This window comes from Heteronotia binoei, chromosome 21, assembly GCF_032191835.1.
Source record: "Heteronotia binoei isolate CCM8104 ecotype False Entrance Well chromosome 21, APGP_CSIRO_Hbin_v1, whole genome shotgun sequence".
Classification (NCBI taxonomy): domain Eukaryota; kingdom Metazoa; phylum Chordata; class Lepidosauria; order Squamata; family Gekkonidae; genus Heteronotia; species Heteronotia binoei.
The window spans coordinates 185,019,023-185,032,957 of record NC_083243.1 but is presented as its reverse complement, the minus strand read 5'-3'; positions in this window follow the sequence as shown (position 1 = coordinate 185,032,957).

Genomic DNA, 13,935 nt, shown 5'->3' with positions numbered 1-13,935 from the left:
GCCATGCTAGCAGGTGCAAGTGGAGGAGTGGGGAATCAAATCCGGTTCTCCCAGATAAGAGTCCGCACACTTAACCACTACACCAAACTGGCTCTCAATAGGAATGAAACTGTAGAATGGAGATCACATGGGTAGAGTCCCAACTAGCGAACCCACAGTAAAGGATGCTTCCTAAATGCTCACAATTTCAATAATTAAGAACCTATCCTTATTTATTACGTGTAGGGATATGTATAGCGCTATGATTTAGAGGACTGTGTGCTATCGCCTTTCTTTGATCCCTTGCTCAGTCTGCTTTTTTTTGCCCTATGTAGTACATGATTTTTTACTGTCTTATTAAATTTGTCTTCATTTTGAATGCAGGTAGTCTGAACTTAGTGCCCCCGCATTAAAGCCCCTATTCAGTCACATGCACTAAAAGTGGAAGAGCAGACAGCAGGGGGTGATCCTTACTTCCTTAGAGAGTGTAAGTATAAGCACTTATCTCCTCGGAAGTGGGTACGAGTAACAAAGAAGACACGAGACTGGAGTGGAGACTTTAAACGGTAATATAGCAGAGGGTTGCTGAGTACTAGCTCTCAGAAGGAACGCAACGTAAAAAATTGACTATCGGGTGGTGGTGACACTCAAAGAGTGACAGGAAGTAAATTCAAGAGAGGAGTGACAGAAGCCTCAGTGAGCAGGAGACTCAGGAGGGCAGCACAGGTCTCTCACTCCCATGCAGAAACAAAGACTCGCAAGTCCCATTTATCCACAAATTATCAAGAAAACATACTTAAGACTTGATGTGCATTCAAGTATAGTCAATAGAGTTATAACAACAGGAAATGGGGAAATAAGCTCAAATATATATTTATCTGGTTCTTCACTTTGGAAAAAGATCAGAACGTTTACTAGTTTTTATGGGTATTTTGTGATATTCATTTTCCTTTCCAAGTCCCACTTGGCAGAGCCTTTGTAATCTCTAGAAGAGAATAATGTCCCTCCTCCTATCGTCTTGTCATAATGTAAAGGAATGTCATGCACGCCGATTGATTTCACCTTCTTCTCTGACTATTTAAATATTTGTCAATACAGCAGATGAACCCAGAAAGAAATTAGGCATTGATATGATAAATGATTGCATTGTCACCTGAGAAATTAGCTCGAAAAGGTGCAGTACATGATAAATATGTCATAGCAAATACGTATTGCATTCAATACAAATATTAAGTTTAGCACCCTAAGGAAGTTATCTGCTGAATTCTGATAGAACACGCCAGCTAGTTTTATGGCACATTTAATATACTGTGTCCTGCATTTCATATTAACCTAGTTGACTCTAAATGAGACATTGTTGAATTGTATCTTGGATTGTGTCGAGTGAACAAAAAGAAAAACTCAAGATGACAGTGTACAAATTGCGATCAGCTATGAGGCATGCCATGTTATGAGTGGGTGCGGTGTAATTAGTTTATTTGAATATTTGCCACTAAATAGACCCAAGTAAAATCCAAGAGAGCAGCACTCATGTCATGAGCCTTAAAAGATTGCATAAAAAGCCAGTTCAGGAGAATTTGGAAAGGTCCCTGAAACTGCCATAATAATCATCATTGTGGAATTTGAGTCACTTCATGATTTGATGGTCACCTCCAGGCTAGACTACTGTGAAGATATTGGATTTATATCCCGCCCTCCACTCCGAAGAGTCTCAGAGCGGCTCACAATCTCCTTTACCTTCCTCCCCCACAACAGACACCCTGTGAGGTAGATGAAGACATTGGATTTATATCCCGCCCTCCACTCCGAAGAGTCTCAGAGCGGCTCACAATCTCCTTTACCTTCCTCCCCCACAACAGACACCCTGTGAGGTAGATGAAGATATTGGATTTATATCCCGCCCTCCACTCCGAAGAGTCTCAGAGCGGCTCACAATCTCCTTTACCTTCCTCCCCCACAACAAACACCCTGTGAGGTAGATTAAGACATTGGATTTATATCCCGCCCTCCACTCCGAAGAGTCTCAGAGTGGCTCACAATCTCCTTTACCTTCCTCCCCCACAACAGACACCCTGTGAGGTGGGTGGGGCTGGAGAGGGCTCTCATAGCAGCTGCCCTTTCAAGGGCAGAGGATCAGAGCGGCCTACAATCTCCTTTACCTTCCTCCCCCACAACAGACACCCTATGAGGTGGGTGGGGCTGGAGAGGGCTCTCACAGCAGCTGCCCTTTCAAGGACAGCCTCTGCCAGAGCTATGGCTGACCCAAGGCCATGCTGGCAGGTGCAAGTGGAGGAGTGGGGAATCAAACCCGGTTCTCCCAGATAAGAGTCCGCACACTTCACCACTACACCAAACTGGCTCTACTGTAATTCACTCTATGCTGGCCCACCTTTGGGTTTGATCTAGAAGCTCTAGCAGGTCCAGAATGTAGTGGTGCAAGTCCTGATGGGAACGCCACAGATGATACATATTCAACCTGCACTATGCTGGCTACACTAGCTTCTTGTTGAGCACTGAGTCAAATTCAAGGTTTCGGTTGTGACCTTTAAGGCCTTGACCGGTCCGGGACTGGCGTATCTAAGGGACTGTCTCCTCCACTATATTCCTGGAAGATCATTACACTCTACTGATAGAAACTTGCTAGTGATTCCCAGCCCTAAAGAGGTCCAGCTGTCCTTGATGAGGACCAGGACCTTTTCAGTCCTGGCCCCGACCTGGCGGAACTCTCTGCCAGAGAACATCAGGACCATGCAAGATCTATTACAGTTCCAGGGCCTGTTAGGCAGAGATGTTCCACCAGGCTTTTGATTAGCACAGTGATAGTTGCTGAGCTGGCACTTTCCCCGCCAAATGGGGACCTTACCGTGATGCAGCATCTGGGACAGAAGAATGCTAATAGGATGCCATTGGAATTTTATAATATATTTTAGTTAATTGTTTTACTGGTTTTTATATGACTGTATTTATTCTCCAATGTCGTAAGTTGCCCAGAGCCTGGCACTAGGGTTGAAAAAAGCATAAGCATGACATGTTAAACAATGCAGAAATCACATAGTAGGATCACACTTACAGCGATATATATTTATACATAGTTATAGTCCACAGTCATTATCCCTTTACCAAAGAACCTTTCAGAACCATTTCATTACAATACAGTCTATTACCTGTGGCATAAGGCCCTCCTGAATAATTCAGTTTTGCATAAAAGTGCGAGCCATGGTAGAAATTTCCTCAGAACTGGTACAGATATTTTGCACCTGCCTGCATAATGGTGCAAAAAGCATACATTATTTAAAAAAAAAAATTGGGATATGCTGGGAGAGGTAGTCTAGGCCGCATTTGGAATCCTGTTTACAGTTCTAGTCACTGTATCTCAAAAACGATAGTACAGCAATGGGAAGGGAGCCGAAAACGGCAACTAAAACAACTAAGAGGATGGAACATCTTCCCTATGAAGAAAGGTTGAAGAGGTTAAGGCATTTTAGCTTGGAGAAATGATGGCTGAGGGATGACATGAAAGAAGTTTATAAAATTGTGCATGAGATAGAGAAGGTAAAGAAAGTACCCCCCCCCTCCTTTCTCATAATACAAGAACTGATGGCACTAACTGAAATTAAGGAGAGTAGGCTTAGAACAGATAAAAGGAAGTGCTTCTTCACCCAAAGAGGAATTAACACATGGAATTCATTACCACAGAAAGTGGTAGCAGCTTCAAAAATGGGTTGGATAAACAAATGGAGCAGAGGTCCATTAGTACTTACTATCCACAATGTATCGATGGAACACTATATCTGGGCAGTGATGCTCTGTATTCTTGGTGCTTGAGGGGCAACAGTGGGAGGGTTTCTGGAATTCTGGCCCCACCGGTGGACCTCCTGATGGCACCTGGCTCTTGGTCACCTTGTGACACAGAGTGTTGGACTGAATGGGTCACTGGCCTGATCCAACATGGCTTCTTTTATATTCTTAAGATGTATGTTAGCCTGACCCTAAGCCATGATTGGTAAAGGGGCTTTGAGATGAGAACCAGCACCTTTAACTGAAATGTGATAATTTCAATGATGGCATATTATGAGTATGCTTGTGTAGTTGCATATTTTTGTTGTTCAGTCACACAACTGAGTCTGACTCTTCGCAATCCCGTGGACAAAGTCATGCAAGGCCCTTGTGTCTTTTACCATCCTCCGAAGTCTGCTCAAATTTGTGTTTGTTACATCAGCAATGCTGTCCAGCCATTTCATCTTTTGCCGTCCCCTTCTTCTTTTGCCTTCTGTCTTTCCCAGCATCAGGATCTTCTCGAGTGAGTGCTCCCTTCTCATTTGGTGGCCAAAGTATTTGAGCTTCAGCATCTGTCTTTCCAGGGAACAGTCAAGGTTGATTTCCCTCAGGACTGACTGATTTGATCTTCTTGCAGTCCAAGGGACTCTTTGCTAATTTACCAACACACACCCAGATATATAAATGACAGTGAAGGCCACAAAAAAAGATTTTTATGCAACCTCCATGACTGCCACCTCTCGCCTGGCTCAATTAATTTGGATAATTTGGTCTTTTACATCCCTCTCAGAGAGGACCCAGATTAATAACAATTTGACTACAAGCTGTGAGGCATTTGTGAGCTTTTTTTGCAGATAAAGTCTCGTTGCTCCTCCATGACCTTCCAGCCAACATTGATACAGTACGTGAATTGGAGGCCCGTTGACCATCTTTGGATTTGGTTCTTGATACCTTCTGCTGGCTCTCTCAAGTTGATGTTGATAGGATTCTGGGTGCTGTGAGGCCACAAACTGCCTCTTTGATCCATGCACCTCATGGCTGGTGAAACTCAGTAGTCAGGGGCTATGAGGTCCCCTGGAATATATCATCAACCTGTCCCTGAGTACAGGGAGTTTTCCAGTGGGGCTGAAGGAGGCAGTGGTTGTCCTGCTCTTGAAAAGACTGAATTCAGATCCTATGCACCTAACAAATCTTTCATTTCTGGGTAATTTAGAGAGTGGTGGCTGAACAGCTCCAGAAATTTCTGGATAACACATCGATGCTGGACCCATTCCAATCCAGCTTCCACAGTAGATGTAGGTGGGTTGGTGCTGTTGATTTTACTCAGTCTTACACCAGTATTCATCACTGTTGATTACCATCTACTGACTCACCATCTTACCAATGTGGGGATTCGTGGATTAGTCCTGCAGTGGCTTATCTCATTTCTCCAGAGTTGGAGACAGAGAGTGGCATTGATAGGGTCTGTGTCTCTGAGGTACTTGCTAAAATGTGGGATACCGCAGGGGGCACTTCTCTCCCCAATGTTATTGAACATCTACACGCACCTCCTCACCCAGCTAACACAGAGTTTTGGGCTAGGGTGGCATAAGAACATAAAAGAAGCCATGTTGGATCAAGACAATGGCCCATCCAGTCCAACACTTTGTCACACAGTGGCCAAAAAAACAGATGCCATCAGAAGTCCACCAGTGGGGCCAGGACACTAGAAGTCCTCCCACTGTTGTCCTTCCCCAATCACCAAGAATACAGAGCATCACTGTCCCAGAAAGGGAGTTCCATCTATACCCTGTGGCTAATAGCCACTGATGGACCTCTGCTCCATATGTTTATCCATTCCCCTCTTGAAGCTGTCTATGCTTGTAGCGGCCACTATCTCCTGTGGCAGTGAATGCCATGCGTTAATCACCCTTTAGGTGAATAAGTGCTTCCTTCTATTTGTTCTAACCCCATGGCCTAACAATTCCATTGAGTGCCCTGTATTGTGAAAAGGGAGAAAAGTACTTCTTTATCTTCTCTATCCCTTGCATAATCTTGTAAGCCTCTATCATGTCACCCCTCAGTCAATGTTTCTCCAAACTAAGGAGCCCCAAGTGCTTTAATCTTTCTACATAGGGAAAATTTTCCAACCCTTTAATCATTCTAGTTGCCCTTTGCTGCACTTTTCCCAATGCTATAATATCTTTTTTTTTAGGTATGGTGACCAGAATTGTACACAGTATTCCAAATAAGGCCACACTATTGATTTATACAGGGGCATTATGATACTGGTTTCCCTTCCTAATAATCCCCAGCATGGCATTGGCCTTTTTGATTGCAGTCACACACTGTCTCAACATTTTCAGTGAGTTATCTCCTACAATCCCAAGATATCTTTCTTGGTCAGTCTCCGCCACTTCACACCCCATCAACTTGTATTTATAGTTAGGATTTTTGGCCCCAATGTGCATTACTTTGCATTGGCCCCATTGAACCTCATTTGCCACATTGACATCCACTCATTCAGCCTCAATAGATCCTTTTGCCCCACAATCTTCCCTGGTTCTCACCACCCTGAACAATTTAGTGTCATCCGCAAACTTAGCTACTTCATCAATATGCCAATGACACCCAGTTATTTCTGTTGGTGGGTGGTCAACCAGCTGCTGCTCCTGTGAATTTAGCTGAGGGTTTGGAGGCCATGGTTGGGTGGTTAAAGCAGAGCTGGCTGAATCTGAATCCAGATAAAATGGAGGTTCTCTGGCTGAGTGGGTGGGAGGAACTGTGGCTAGATAGTCAACTCCCATCACTCTACAGCGTGTCCTTATCACTGGCTCTGACCATCAAGAGTCTGGGCGTAATCTGTATGCTACCTTGTCTATGGAGGCCTGGGTTGCAAAGTTTGCCAAGCTGGCATTTTTCCAACTGCACCAGATTAAGCAACTGGCTCCCTACCTGTCTCACCTTGACCTAGCCACAATAATCCACAAAACAGCCCTCTCCAGGATAGACTACTGTAATTTGCTCTATGTGGGCTTACCTTTGCACCTGACTCGGATGTTCCAACTGATCCAGACTGCAGCCATGCAAGTCCTACTGGGACCCTTCAGAAGGCACACATTCAACCTGTACTGCTTTCGGTGCACAGGCTTCCAGATCCGGTTTTGACCTTTAAGGCCATCAGCATACCTTCAGGACTACCTCTCTCAATATGCACCTGGAAGGACATTACACTCTAGCAATAAGAACCTGCTTGTGGTGCCCAACCTGAGAGAGATTTGGCTGTACTCGATTCGGGCAAGGGCTTTTTGGCTCTGGCCTCCATCTGGTGGAACTCTCTCTACCAGAAAACATTTGTATCCTACAGGATTTATTAACTATCTGTAGGCATTTGGTTGAGGACAGCAATGGCCTGACACTTTCATACCCCTACCTCCTCCCCTCATTCCTCCACATCCCACCCACCCCCCACCTAGGGGGGCTGATGGAAACTGAAAATTTGTGATCATCTTGGATATTGTATTGTTCTGTCACTATTTTATGTATTGTTGTTGTTTTAATCCCTTTATCTATTGTATTCTACCTTGATGTAAGCCACCCTGAGCCCTGCTTGCAGGGAAAGGTGGTATAAATCTAAATAAATAAATAAACTTCAATAGCAATTTTTTTCCCCAGTACCAACCAACTGCATATAACCCTATGGGTTTGGCCCTTTATTGGAGTTTGGGATGGGATTTTGTCCCTTTGGGGGAACAGTAAGAGAGGGCTGAGGAAAAAGACAGTCCTGAGGGGAAAAGAGATCTCCAAGGAGAAAAAGGGAGACAGAAGCCATCTGGGTATGAGGGCAGAGAAGAGAGTGACCTGAGAAGGAGCCTCCAGGGAACTGTATCATGAAGAGATCTGTAGCATCACCGAAGCCTGAAAAACAGCAGCAGCACCACTGCCACAGCCAGCCAAACCACAGCAGGTAAATGTGAAAGACTTTGAGAAGGTCTTGAAGAGATAGTAAAATATTCTAATATCCACTTCAAGTTGCGTAGTCTAAGTTGGGGTTTGTATATGTGTGTCCTACTTTCATGCCCCCATCCCTCTTTCTTGAATCAAACCCCACTTATATTTTAAGTTCTACTTCTGTTTGGTCATAGGTGATAGAAGGGTTTGGGAATTATGTTTAAATATCATCTTCTTTACTTGCCTACAGGCCTTCCCTCCTATTAGGAAGTGGAGGTCAGTGGGCTGGAGGTGCTTACTACTTTATTTTTTTCTTGTCACCCTCTGTTGAAGAATTGTGTAGACCCAATGGAGCTTATCAGCTGGGAGGTTGACAACAAAACAGACATGGCGTGAGTCTTTGAATTTGTTTTATTGTGATGAATCACAGGAAGTGACTTGTGAAGGGGGGGGAGGTTCCTTGAAAACAAAGAACACAGAGTCTATAAAAGCAAGGATGAGTCATAACACTTTCACACATGCTAAACAATGCAATTTCAATTCGCTTCAACAACTGTTTGCAAGTGGATTTTGCCATTTCACAGTAAAATCCAGTTGCAGCATGCATTGAAATTGGATTGAAAGTGTGTTACGTAGTGTGTGTGATAGCGCCCTGTATATTAAAAAAAAAACAAATCAAAGATGGTATTAAGTGCGCCTAAGTTGCTAAAAATAAATATTATTGCTCTAGATAATGTGTGTCAGTGGTTAATTGTTAGAAAAACAGGATTTTGAAAATCAACTCTTAACTAGAAACATCTTCTATTTCCCTAATAAGACTATTTCTGAGTCTTGCAATCAGGGAAAGCTTTGCTTTAATGGAGGCCAAACTCCATTTTGTTTGTTTATTTTCCCACACCCCCTTCCATTAACAAATCCAGGTCCAATACTTTCTTTCCTCACCTGGTGTTGGAGAGAGAAACCGAGATTACACATAGCTTATGGTTTTAGCATATTTAAGTAACAAATGAGAGCACTGATATGGCCATGCACTGAATTCCAGCATGAGTAGAAAGCATGATGGAAGTGCAGCATTCCACGGACTATTCATGAGCAGGAAGAGTGACTGTCCATGGGACAGGAACACTATATTAGGACAAACATCAGGAGCTGAGCATGCAGATAACTGCATAAGCGTCAGCTTCATGCAGCTGCGGATTAACACTTAGCTAAGCAACTAAGTAATTAGTGCGGGTGCTTTGAATTTCTAACTGTGCCACAATTTTCAAACCAACCAGAATGTGTCATCACCTTATATGTCCTAAGAAATGCAATTTGTTACATTTTGTACAAAACTTGTTCTCCATTCCACCATCTTTGGAGTAGTTATTGGCCCAACTCTCTGTGACAACATAAATTTAGCCAGTTGCCTCAGGGCCATGTAGAATTTTTTGGAGTTTCTTGTGGTTTACATATTAGGAGACAATTTTTCATTACCTTGTTTCTGGAATGTAGAACCGATACCCCTGGTCTTAGAGATGACAGGAATACGGTGGGTTGCTCGTATAGATAGGGCAAATTTGTGTTCATCCTGAGGCATTATACAATGAAAGTTTGTTCCTTATAGTTCATCATTCATTGTATGGTGGTGTTGGAGGGAACAATCTTGTTGGGTGCTGAGTAGCCTCAACCAAGTTGTTAGTCAATTATGTGGCATGTTGGGAGATGGGGATGAGGCTTGCTTCTCACATCACAGTTCATGTGCAGGAGAGGATAAACCAGGACAGCAAAATAACTGTCAAATTTTGAGTTGCATAAATGATTGCAGCCACTGGGTTGTTGCAGTTATAAACCGCCCTTAAATAGGATTTGCAGTACAAATCAACTGGTTAAGCCCAAATATCATGTCTTGTGTCCTCATCTGAATGAGGAGTTGGGGACAAGCAAATCCATCTGCCTTTTGCCATGAGGTGGCAATCAGCCCGAAACACTGAAAATCTTAACTAAGCAATAGGGTTGCCAATCCCCAGGTGGGGGCAGGGGATCCTCTGGTTTGGAGGCCCTCCCCCCGCTTCAGGGTCGTCAGAAAGCGGGGGGAGGGGAGGGAAATGTCTGCTGGGAACTCTGTTATTCCCTAGGGAGATTTATTCCCATAGAAAATAATGGAGAATTGATCCGCAGGTATCTGGGGCTCTGGGGGGCTGTTTTTTGAGATAGAGGCACCAAATTTTCAAGTTTCAAAATGATTGGACCAGGGGGGTCCAATTCTATGAGCCCCAAAAGAAGGTGTCCCTATCCTTCATTATTTCCTATGGAAGGAAGGCATTGAAAAGGTGTGCTGTCCCTTTAAATGTGATGGCCAGAACTCCCTTTGGAGTTCAGTTATGCTTGTCACAGCCTTGATCTTGGCTCCACCCCCAAAGTCTCCTGGCTCCACCTCCAAAGTCCCCAGAGATTTCTTAAATTGGACTTGGCAACCCTACTAAGCAATGAGTTGATCACAAGATTGGTGGTGGAAAGAACTGTTAAGCTCCTTTCCTACACACCCATGGAAATGCTGTTCACCCCTTTAGGGTCAGGCAGCAATTTTTCTCCAGACTAATTTTGCCAGTGATCCTGGAGGTTTTTTTTTTTAAAAAAATTGTCCCTCTTTTGGGTGTGGAGCAGGTGTCACTAGCGTGGTGGTGGTGTGGGGAGAGGTATTTGTGAATTTTCTGCACTGTGCAGGGGATTGGACTAGATGACCCTGGAGGTTCCTTCCAACTCTATGATTCTAAGCACCTAGCTGTTATCTTTTTTTCTTCCGTCACACTACTTGCCTTCAAAGTGTGAACTTTCCCTACATGACTGAGTCCTACAGAGTTATGAAAATTACTTTCCTTTATCAGCTGTCCTTCTTAACAAAATTCACCAATCAAATGATCTGGTTTTCAGCCAGCATATATAAGCCCAACAATACTGAACACACTTGCCAAAATGGTAACACGGTCTTGGTGAAGGTTATAAATCAGAATGTTCTATAGGCTTTCTCCAAGCAGTACAGATCTCATGAGAGCAGGAAAAAAAATCACATGATAGCAGGATGAGGGTTTTTTAATATTTGAAGAGGAAGCAATTAAAAGATTATATTGTGGGTTTTAAGTAGTGCAAAGAGCTAGGTGCTGTCCTTCCAATCTACATAGCTAATTAATATGTGGGCTGATCTGGAAACAGAACAGAGCATGGCTTTTTTTTAAAAAAAATTACTTGTGTGGGCTCTTCTGTACCCCTAAAGCCACTATTTTAGAAACATCCTGGCATTTTTAATAGAACTAGGTCCTGGAAAACCATAAAATCTTGTGTGGTTTATAAAGAAAAGCGGAGGGAAGGATTCTCTACAGATTGTAACAGAGATTTAATAAAACAACAGCAGCAACGCGGATTTATGAAACCACAGAAGCTACCAACATCATGATTATTCTAAAATGATTTCTGAATCCATTGCAGTGTGTTATGGTTTATGAAATACTTGAGCATTAGACTAGGAAATAAAGTGCCAGAAATTCATTTTGAGGCACTATTACATAATTTATGTGATGAGTTGGATTAAGTCTTACGAGGGTTTTTCCAGCTAGGCATTCTTTCCTTTTTGCAAGTTTAACAGGGTTTATTGCAAAAAGAGAGAGAAGAGGATGAGAGAAAACCCACTAACATTCAGTGGGATCACAGCTCCTTGAATCTAAGCACAAATTATTTGTAAAGGCTTCTAGTTGGCCGACATTAGCAGTACACTGGGATCATTTCACAGTTCTGTTCATATTTTACATAATCCCCACTAATTGGATAGGACATTAGCTAGCAAGTACTGGCTCAGATCCAGAGACTGAAAAGCACCACAGAAAGCTTTTCACCATGTGCTGCTATCAGGACTGGAGAGCCACTCAGAATGCATCCAGACATTGCCTTAAACCACCATGAAAAAGGTGGAATGTTAACAAATCTAGCTTGCTGCCTCGCAAACCTTCCTCCTCTCCTCTCCCTTCCAGCTCATGCACAGAATCCAAGTTAGAATTATTATTGTTGTTGTTTCAATTTAATTAATCAACCTTGTTGTGTCCTAGGTTCAAATGGAGAACTGTTACTTTTGGAGGGAAGCTGAACAAGCCAAGCTTGTACTCCACACCAGGGTTCCAGAGAAGGCCTAAGCGTGCCCAATCAGGGGAAGGATTGAAACATAAGTAGCCAATCAACATCTAGGCTCATACTGTACCCTGATAGGCCCTTAGGCCTCTGTAAATAGCCAATCCATGTACATAGTTAAGGTCCAATCAGAAGGGGGCAAGAATTGTATAAAGGAGCGGGAGGTTTGAATAGAGCTCAGTCTGTGTTGGTGTTCCTGAAGTAAAGCTTGCTGAAATCACTCTCCGCCTCTGGTCTCTTACTGCGTCGACCCCAGTACTTTACAAACCTATTCCAGATAGTGCTAGACTCTTGGTGACGTACGTCAGGTCATATAAAACAATACATATACACTGAAGAACCTCCGTCTTCAGTGGGTTCAATTTCAGTCAACTCTGCCTGAGCCATTTACTACAGCTTGCAAAGCCAGGTCCAGAATTTCTGGGACGCAGTCAGCCTGGCTGCCCATCAATAGGTAGCATTGGGTGTCATCTGCATACTGATGACATCCCAGCCTGTATCTCCGGACAATCTGGGCAAGGGGGTGCATATAGATGTTAAATAACATTGGAGAAAGAACCGCCCCCCAAGGCACACCACACACAAGTGGGTGTCTCCGGGATGATTGCTCCCCTATGGCCACCCTTTGTCCCCAACCTTGGAGAAAAGAGGTAAGCCATTGAAGGGCGAACCCCTGAATCCCTATGTTGGCAAGTCAGTGCGACAGCAGCTGGTGGTTGATGGCATCAAAGACAGCAGATAGGTCTAATAGCAGTAGTACTGCTGAACTGCCTTGATCCAGATGTCTAAAGAGATCATCTATGAGGGCGACCAGCACCATCTCAATCCCATGGCCTGGATGGAAGCTGGACTGAAATGGGTATAACGTGGAAGAGGTCTAACGTGGAATGGGTCTAGACACTCTATAGCGGCTGAACTAAACTCAGCTCATGTGCATAGTCACCCTGTGATACAATCACTTCAGCACATTGAGTCAGGCTCAAATGCTGGTGTCACACAAACGCTCAGAAAGAATGCCTGGGATGCACACAATCTAAAAAGATTTAATTGGTCTCAGTTGTGACATGCCCTCCGTTTCCTAGTCAGACCGAAGTTCTGCTGGTATATCACAACATTTCAACACAAACAATAATGGGCTTAACAATTTATGAGCCACCTAAGGTACAGCTGGTATCTAAGGACCAAAATGTAACATCTAATGTATGCAGACTAGAATATTCAGACTTTGTCCATGATTCTTTTTTATTTTACTTTATTTTATTTTTAGGTAGACTTGATTTTGTATTATTATTGCAAACATTGACCCCTTTCAGGATCAGGATACAAATCTCTGCTACTATGATTAACATTGGTACCCCCCTCCAATTTTTATATGCAATTTCTCCTCCTTCAGAATCCTGATATCTTCCTTTGAATTGTTTTCAGTCCACCATTCCATTCAATCTGCCATGTAATGATTTGTAGGTAATTAGAAAGAGGAAAGTCCTTTCTGCTGCTGAAGATTTCTCTTGTACATCTACAACATCCTGCAATAATGTGAAGCAAAAGCCAGGATGACAGTAGCAAGATACCCGGAAAGGAACCTATGAATGGTTCTCTTATGATGTGGCAACAGAAAAAGCTTATTGTGATACCTGTCACTTCGCATCAAATGAAATGAATGTTCAGTGGTGTAGTGTGGGTTGCCAGTGCCTGGGGCAAGGCAAGTATTGCACCCCCTAACCTGTGGACCATTAGCACTCCCTGAGTCCTGTCCACCAGTTCAGTATTGACCCCTTAACCCCCCCAAGCATATGTATTCCAGTTTGGTGGATCTGTAAGTGGTTGACAGATTGCACTCAGAGTGCTTGTGATTGGTTCCTCATCCTTGGAGAGGAGTGACAAGTGGAGTGCATCAAGGATCTGTCCTGGGGCCTGTTTTGTTCAACATCTTTATAAATTATTTGGATGAAGGGTTAGAGGGAATATGCAGATGAAACTAAAATGGGAGAGGTTGCAAATACAGTAGAAGACAGAAACAGGATACAGGATGATCTTGATGGAAAACTGGGCTGAAACCAATAAAACGAATTTTAACAGGGATAAATGTCA